Source organism: Procambarus clarkii, chromosome 1 (genome assembly GCF_040958095.1).
Source record: "Procambarus clarkii isolate CNS0578487 chromosome 1, FALCON_Pclarkii_2.0, whole genome shotgun sequence".
Lineage (NCBI taxonomy): Eukaryota > Metazoa > Arthropoda > Malacostraca > Decapoda > Cambaridae > Procambarus > Procambarus clarkii.
In genome coordinates, this window is record NC_091150.1 from 38,347,405 (window position 1) to 38,357,021 (window position 9,617).

Here is a 9,617-nt window from a genome sequence, read left to right on the forward strand (position 1 = left end):
CAGCGTTGTGGTTCGAACAAAATTCGTCAGTGAAACACTTGTTCCGGAAGTGTTCGAACGAAATCAGTTGTGAGTCGTTGTGTAAACCGATTTTCATTCATAAATAGGGGGTTTGGCGGGAGCATGGAATCACTTTTGGGTCTTTGTTTGGAGGACGGGCTGTTTAAACAGAGGACATGAACGAAACACTGCGCCAGGACCGTTCAAAAGAGCTCTGATGGGAGTTGAGTGTACAATATTTTTTCATTTGATAACAAGGGGGGTTTAGCGACTGGCTTAAATAAGCATTTAACTATTAGCTATGAGTACTAACTGAAATGTTTACGCCTCACCTAAACTACCATATCCTCACTGTAAACAAAAATAACATATTTACAAATATTGATTCATATATGTGCGAAAAACCGGGGTTTTCATGACAATGGGAACATTTATAAATCCTGTCAGCGCCACCGGGACCGGCCGCTGCCTGCAGCAACACGGCCAGGAGGGATGTGTTGGTATATACCGGCTGGACGTGTGCAGGCGTAGTGTGTTGATGGGGGTCAGTGTGTTGATGGGGGTCGTCAGGGTGTGTGGGGGTCGGGGAGTGTGGGGGTCGGGATGTGTGTGGGGGTCGGGGTGTGTGGGGGGTATTTATACCCAATGGGTTTATACGCATTGTTTCGTGTTCTAGCATATATCACCTCACCCAAAACGAGTATAAGTATGATGTATTTTATTTTTAAACTAAGTCTTTGAACATGTAATAAGCATTACGAAACGCGCTCAGGTGTCAGACCAGAAATCAAGAATGAATTTTGGAGAGTTAATTTATCAATTATCCTCGACAGTGAAGAAGAACATAAGAAATATTGAGAAGATACGACACACACACACACACACACACACACACACACACACACACACACACACACACACACACACACACACATATATATATATATATATATATATATACACATTATATAATATTTTTTCCCTGTATATTCCAGGTGGTGAGTTTTTCTTTGCTTGCAGGGACCAGGCGACCAATCTGAATATATTAAGTTATTCCTTAAAATTAAGGGGTAATAATATTTTAAGTCTTCACTTCGCAATAATACTCTGGCATAATATTCCATAATAGGCCACATAATTATTATAATAATTAATATATAAAATTAACTTCAGGTGACCGGCGAGCCGAGATACTGCCCTAATGATGGAGACATTGTAGTTATTAATAGTGTTATTAATTAGAGTTTATTATGTAAACAAAAAGGATGTTGGGTTTCTAAATTAAAAATAATCCTTTAAAAGGAAAAGGGAAAATTTATTTTTCGGTTCAGTGGTTGGATAACTTGCATTGTTGCTCCTGGAGTAACTTCAGCTGTAGTTGCTGCTACTGCTGAATCTCAAACTATTGCATCGATTGTGTGAAAGATTTGTTGGAGTTATTAAAAACTTCTCGTGTTGCACTTCGATAGACCACGCGACCAATTAACCTTGTGAAAATTACGTCGAAAATCCAAATCCAAACAGCTATAGTTTAATATATATGTGAGGGAAGGAACTCGTACCACGTCATTTATTTATTTTGTCAAGGGGAATGTGATACACGAGTCCATTTCCTGAGAAGTTGAGGAAAAAAAAGAATTAGATTATGTTTGCTTACGAAGTTAACGGGGAGAGGTGTTTGTTTGTTTTGGTGATGGAATATAGAAAGGGGGTTTTCCCGCACTATTTTTCTTCATCTCTCTCTCTCTCTCTCTCTCTCTCTCTCTCTCTCTCTCTCTCTCTCTCTCTCTCTCTCTCTCTCTCTCTCTCTCCTCTCCTCTTCAGTCTTTCACTCTTCCCACTTGCTCGCTACCTTGTGGTTCCTCTGTGCCTCAGGCCTTCATTCATTTTCACTTTCATATATGTGGATATGTGAGTGTGTGTGTGTTTATTCACCTAGTTGTGCTTGCGGGGGTTGAGCTCTGGCTCTTTGTTCCCGCCTGTCAACTGTCAGTCAACTGGTGTACATATTCTTGAGCCTATTCCGCTCTATCATATTTACATTTGAAACTGTGTATGTGTGTGTTTTGTGTGTGTGTGTGTGTGTGTGTGTTTGTGTGTGTGTGTGTGTGTGTGTGTGTGTGTGTGTGTGTGTGTGTGTGTGTGTGTGTGTGTGTGTGTGTGTGTGTGTGTTTGTGTGTGTGTGTGTGTGTGTTTGTGTGTGTGTGTGTGTGTGTGTGTGTGTGTGTGTGTGTGTGTGTGTGTGTGTGTGTGTGTGTGTACTCACCTAATTGTACTCACCTAATTGTGCTTGCGGGGGTTGAGCTTTGGCTCTTTGGTCCCGCCTCTCAACTGTCAATCAACTGGTGTACAGATTCCTGAGCCTACTGGGCTCTATCATACCTACATTTGAAACTGTGTATGGAGTCAGCCTCCACCACATCACTTCCTAGTGCATTCCATTTATTAACTACTCTGACACTGAAAAAATTCTTTCTAACGTCTCTGTGGCTCATCTGGGTACTAAGTTTCCACCAGTGTCCCCTTGTTCGTGTCCCACCCGTGCTGAAGAGTTTGTCTTTGTCCACCCTGTCAATTCCCCTGAGAATTTTGTAGGTGGTTATCATGTCTCCCCTTACTCTTCTGTTTTCCAGGAATGTGAGGTTCAGCTCCTTTAGCCTTTCCTCGTAGCTCAATCCTCTCAGTTCCGGGACGAGCCTGGTGGCATACCGCTGAATCTTCTCTAACTTTGTCTTGTGTTTAACTAGGTATGGACTCCAAGCTGGAGCTGCATACTCCAGGATTGGTCTTACATAAGTGGTATACAGGGTTCTGAAAGATTCCTTACACAAGTTTCTGAAGGCAGTTCTTATGTTGGCCAGTCTCGCATATGCCGCTGATGATATTCTTTTGATGTGGGCCTCTGGGGACAGGTTCGGTGTGATATCAACCCCCAGATCCTTCTCTCTATTTGATTCTTGCAGGATTTCCCCTCCCAGATGATACCTTGTGTTCAGCCTCCTGCTCCCTTCGCCTAATTTCATCACCTTACACTTTCCAGAGTTGAACTTCAGCAGCCATTTTCTAGACCATTCCTCCAGTTTATCCAGGTCATCCTGTAGTCTCTGTCTATCTTCATCCGTCTTGATTCTTCTCATAATTTTTGCATCATCAGCAAACATCGAGAGGAATGAGTCTATACCCTCTGGAAGATCGTTCACATATATTAGAAACAGGATGGGTCCAAGTACTGAGCCCTGTGGGACTCCGCTGGTGACATCTCGCCACTCTGATGTCTTCCCCCTCACCGTTACTCGCTGTTTCCTGTTGCTTAAGTACTCCCTTATCCACTGGAGCACCTTCCCTTTTACTCCTGCCTGTTGCTCCAACTTTTTTAACAGCCTTTTATGGGGTACTGTGTCGAAGGCTTTTTGGCAATCCAGGAAAATGCAGTCGGCCCACCCTTCTCTTTCCTGCCTAATTTTCGTTGCCTGGTCATAAAATTCTATTAACCCTGTGAGGCACGATTTACCATCTCTGAACCCATGTTGGTGGTGCGTTACAAAGTTATTTCCCTCCAGATGCTCTACGAGCCTTTTCCTCACGATCTTCTCCAGCACCTTGCATGGTATACAAGTTAAGGAAACTGGCCTGTAATTCAGTGCCTCTTGCCTGTCACCCTTTTTGTATATTGGGATCACGTTAGCTGTCTTCCAACTTTCTGGTAAGTCTCCTGTTTCCAGTGACCTGTTATACACCATAGAGAGTGGCACACTTAGTGCTTCTGCACCTTCCTTTAGTATCCATGGTGAGATTCTATCAGGCCCAACAGCCTTTGTCACATCTAGCTCCAGCAGACACCTTTTGACCTCATCACTGGTGAGGTCAAATTCCTCCAAGGTTTCCAAGGTTGCCGCCTCCGCTGCCGCTGCCGGTTGTGTGTGTGTGTGTGTGTGTGTGTATGTGTTTGTGTGTGTACTCACCAAATTGTACTGACCTAATTGTGCTTTATTTCTACATTTAAAACTATGTATGGAGTCTGCCTCCACCACATCACTTCCTAGTGCAGCGACACTGAAAAAAAATTATTTTCCAATATCTTTGTGGCTCATTTAAGTTACTAAGTTTCCTCCTGTTTCCCATTGTTCGTGTTCCACCCATATTGAATCTTTACCTACTTAATCTTTATCTACCCTGACAATTCCTCTGAGAATTTTGGAAGTTGTGATCATGTCTCCCTCAACTCTTCTGTCTTCAAGAGACATAAGGCTACAACCAACCCTAGACTGAGGACGGGCTTTGGTTCGACCTGGTCTTCCATCTGTACTAATATTCCGAGAATAATTCCTAAATATTCCTAAAGTTTTCTAATTATGACCCGAATTAATTTTCTTCTCTTCCCCACCAGTGGACGGTAGAGCGACGGCCTCGCTTCTTGCAGGTCGGCGTTCAATTCCCGACCGTCCACAAGTGGTTGGACACCATTCCTTCCTCCCGTTAAATCCCAAATCCTTATCCTCATTCTTTTCATGTTCAATATAGTCATAATAGATTAGCGATCTTTCATAATAATCTCCCTACCTCGTGGAGTGACTCCAATCGTCGTGGACTGAAGCCAATCGTCGTGGGGTTGAACCCAATCGTCGTGGGGGTGAACCCAATCATCGTGGAGGTGAACCCAACCGTCGTGAAGTGAACCCAATCGTCGTGGAGGTGAACCCAATCGTCGTGGAGTGAACCCAATAGTCGTGGAGTGAACCCAATTGTCGTGGAGTGACCCCAATCATCGTGGAGTGACCCCAATCGTCGTGAAGTGGACCCAGGTGCCACCAAGCCGCTGAGGACGCCGGCCCCAGATGGCAGCACCAGTGCACCAAGCCACTAGTATTGTCTCCTCCACGCTACCTGAGAGTATCACGCCTCCAAATCCTAATATATTAAATCATAGGCTGCTTTACCTTCGGGTCTCACATCATAACACACTCCATTTTTGGGTGACATACTTGTCATGAAGTGTGAGTGCCTCGAGCCAGGCAGGGTGGAGTGCCAGGGGTCGCGTGCTGAGTGCACTTGGCTACTGACCTCCTTGAGTCAAAACTTGTGCATGTCCTGTGTATGTATTCAATTTGCAACGTGTCAATTAAAGGTGTATATTTTGCTCCGGGTGTAAGGTAGGTATGTATACTCCTGGTGAAGGGCAGGTATGTATGGTCCTGGTGAAAGGCAGGTATGTATACTCCTGGTGAAAGGCAGGTATGTATGGTCCTGGTGAAAGACAGGTATGTATACTCCTGGTGAAAGATAGGTATGTATACTCCTGGTGAAAGGCAGGTATGTATGGTCCTGGTGAAGGGCAGGTATGTATACTCCATGTGAAAGACAGGTATGTATACTCCTGGTGAAAGACAGGTATGTATAGTCCTAGTGACAGGCAGGTATGTATGGTCCTGGTGAAGGGCAGGTATGTATACTCCTGGTGAAAGACAGGTATGTATGGTCCTGGTGAAGGGCAGGTATGTATACTCCTGGTGAAAGACAGGTATGTATGGTCCTGGTGAAGGGCAGGTATGTATACTCCGGGTGTAAGGCAGGTATGTATGGAGGTGAACCAACAAGTGTGCTGCTAGACTGAGAGCCAAGTGTGCTCCTTATAAACACATTGTTTTGCAATTGTTTATTAAATAAACATTAATTAACATCTTTTATTAAACAGCTTCGTTTGCTCTAAGATCGTCTGCATCTGTTAATTAACATTATTCATTTATTGATGGCTTTTATTTGCACTTGATTCTCTCATATGTCCGCTTTAGTATGTTTGAGCAGCTTAAACCACTTGGACTGGTGCGGAACAGTGGCGGCCTCGGATCATGAAGACCCGCGTTCGATCCCCAGTGGTCCACGTGATTGTTCTACCCTTCCTTCTCCCTCATCTTATCCCAGAGTCTCGTCCTCATCTCCAATCTATCTGTTGTTACGGTGTTGGTGGGCCTTACCAAAGAGTAACGTTAATTCTACGTTGAACAAGCGTTACTGTGCCTACTGTGAGGTCGCGAGTACTGTGTCTGGGTGTGTTGGGGCCGCGTACTGTGCATGCAAAGGTTCGCGTGTGACCTGGGGCCACACAGGGCGGGGGGCAGAACACACGGGGGGCCCCCGTGTGACCTGAGGAGGCGGAGTAGCGCTGTCAGTGCGTGAGCGACAGTGCTTAAGATTAGTGCTTGTTTGAGTAGCCTGCCACCACGCACACTTACATTTCAGAGCTCGCTACCCCCCCCCCACGCTACATCACGCTATGCCTGCTTCCACACTACACACTTCCTCACTCTATGTCTGCCCTCACACTGGCTGTCGCCACACTCTGCTTACATCTGTAAAAACAGGAGGTAACGGCCATATTGGATATCGAAACTTATCAGTTTTGAAACAGTGAATTTCCCCTTAAAATTCCCCCTTTTTTTTCTTAAAGCTTTTTGACAAAATAGTGTTATACTCTTTTATGAGTTCGCAAAAAAGTATCGTGTCATTTTTCTGTTTAGAATGAGATTAAGGTTGTCAATTTTTTTTTAATATTGCATTCTTGTTGTTTTAAATGTTGTTTGTGATATTGTCTGTGTCGGTCTGTCGAGACATTTGTCTTATTTTAAAGTTTTCTTTCACTTCTTCACTTGCACTCCAACTTCCCTTCTTTTGTATTTTCCTATGTTCTCACTCCCTACACATTCTCTCTTCGCATTATTATAACCCCTCACTATCTCTCATTCATTATCGCACCCTCTCACTATCTCTCATTCATTATCGCACCCTCTCACTATCTCTCATTCATTATCGCACCCTCTCACTATCTCTCATTCATTATCGCACCCTCTCACTATCTCTCATTCATTATCGCACCCTCTCACTATCTCTCATTCATTATCGCACCCTCTCACTATCTCTCATTCATTATCGCACCCTCTCACTGCCCATTATTATCACCCTCACTATCAATAACTCTCACTATCTCTCACTCTCACTGCCCATTATTATCACCCTCACTATCAATAACTCTCACTATCTCTCACTCTCACTGCCTATTATTATCACCCGCACTATCAATAACTCTCACTATCTCTCACTCTCACTGCCCATTATTATCACCCGCACTATCAATAACTCTCACTATCTCTCACTCTCACTGCCCATTATTATCACCCTCACTATCAATAACTCTCACTATCTCTCACTCTCACTGACCATTATTATCACCCTCACTATCAATAACTCTCACTATCTCTCACTCTCACTGCCCATTATTATCACCCTCACTATCATTAACTCTCACTATCTCTCACTCTCACTGCCCATTATTATCACCCTCACTATCATTAACTCTCACTATCTCTCACTCTCACTGCCCATTATTATCACCCTCACTATCATTAACTCTCACTATCTCTCAACTCTCATTACCCAATATCGCAATACCTATTCCCTCAGTCTCATTACCTCATTATTATCACCCTCACTCTATCTCACTATCACTCAGGCGGAAGCAGCGCCGATTTATATTGTGAAGCAGCAGTCTCTTTCCCCTCGTCTTCCCCTCTCTATCCCTCTTCCACTCCCACGTCCCTCTCCCCCCCCCTCCCCATCCCTATCTCTGGCCACCATCCACCCCTTGTTCTCTTCCTCAATCCTTCGTCATACTTTCTTCCCTTTCTGTTTCATCTCTGTCTCATTAATCCTTTTCACTCCCATATCCACCCCATACTTACTGACCCCTAGGAGGGTCCCCCTCTAATCCCCTCATATCCCTAATATTACCCCTTAGAATGCCCATCTCCCCCCCCCCCTTTCCCCTATTCTCCCCGTGGCGTCCCTCAACCCCTACTATCAAGCTCCCCCACTTTAATTAATCTCAATACGGAGGTTATTTGACAATAATTAAGAGTGGTGGGGGGGAGGGTAAGGGTGGCTTGAAGGGGAGGGGTGAGGGAGGGTAAGGGTGGAGGGGGGCTAGGGGTAGAGGGTGTGGGGGGGATGGGGAGGGTTTGGGTAGGGAGAGGGTGGTGGAGCTGAGATAGGGGGGGGGGTGTAGGGTGAGGGTGTGATGGTGGGGGTGTTTTGGTGGGGGAGGGTGTGGTAGTGAGGGAGATGGAAGTGTGGAAGTACTACGTAGCGGAGGAAGAGAGAGAGAGAGAGAGAGAGAGAGAGAGAGAGAGAGAGAGAGAGAGAGAGAGAGAGAGAGAGAGAGAGAGAGAGAGAGAGAGAGAGAGAGAGAGAGAGACAGACAGACAGACAGACAGACAGACAGACAGACAGACAGACAGACAGACAGACAGACAGACAGAGATACCGTTTTCTCTTGAATTACCGAATTAATAAAAAGATATCATATAACTATAATATTGGCTGTATATGTTGAGAGCTCTCCAGGGATTTATAGTAATAATTTACATGACTTACTGCCTCGTGTTGTTATGTAAAATAAAATATAAAAAAACTTGCACCATGATAGGTAACTAAAGTTTGCATAACTGAAATCTATTTTAATAGATTTTTTTAACAAAATAATTTTAAGACCTCATATTATTTGTATTAGTAATGTGCTTCCTCTCATTCAGGTTCTTTATTGAACGAATAAAATAATGTACTTTTGCTTTTAATCTGTTCAAATTTAATACACGTAAACCATGCAGAACTAAATTTATTTTCGAATTAAATGAACAAATAGTGTAGTGTATTTTCGAATTTGTTAAATAAATCAGATTGTGTACTTGTAATACAATAGAAGCAACACAATTATTTCCAAATTAGAGCGAATTATTTAAATTACATAACGAGTGAGACTGTACCCGCCAGCCCTGTAAGCTACATAACTAGAAGTGTCTGAACGATTCCTGTACTGCTTCAGGCTACCATTATCAACAGTAAGTGAACAATTACATTCTTGCCAAAAAAAAAAAGTGTCTTTGTTCAACGCTCATTTCCCCCCATAATATAATCAGATTTCCTGCCTTTGAACAACGTCAATTACTGAAAATGGTGAGGCCAATTATTTTTTTTCCTTTTGATAATTTTTTGGCTGAAAGTCATAGGTGATACATAACCTATTATGTGTCATATTACGTTCCTTTGACATATCGTGCAGCGTGATATAGGCAACACGTGTGTATAGGTGTATGTTCTTGAGTATTGTTGCGTCACTCGCTGAGTATTAATTGGCCAGTTGCGAAGATTTGTATTTGCGTGTCGTGGATCGAAACCCAAATTACTCACTTATTTTCTGAGACATAATAATGGCAATCCGTGTAATTTTGCGTTAAACACACACACACACACACACACACACACACACACACACACACACACACACACACACACACACACACACACACACATCACCAGGAAGGCTTGGTAGCCTGGTGGATAGCGCGCAGGACTCGTAATTCTGTGGCGCGGGTTCGATTCCCGCACCAGGCCGAAACAAATGGGCAAAGTTTCTTTCATCTTGATGCCCCTGTTACCTAGCAGTAAATAGGTACCTGGGAGTTAGTCAGCAGTCACGGGCTGCTTCCTGGTGTGTGTGTGGTGTGGAGAGAGAGAGAGAGAGAGAAAAAAAAGTAGTTAGTAAACAGTTGATTGACAGTTGAGAGGCG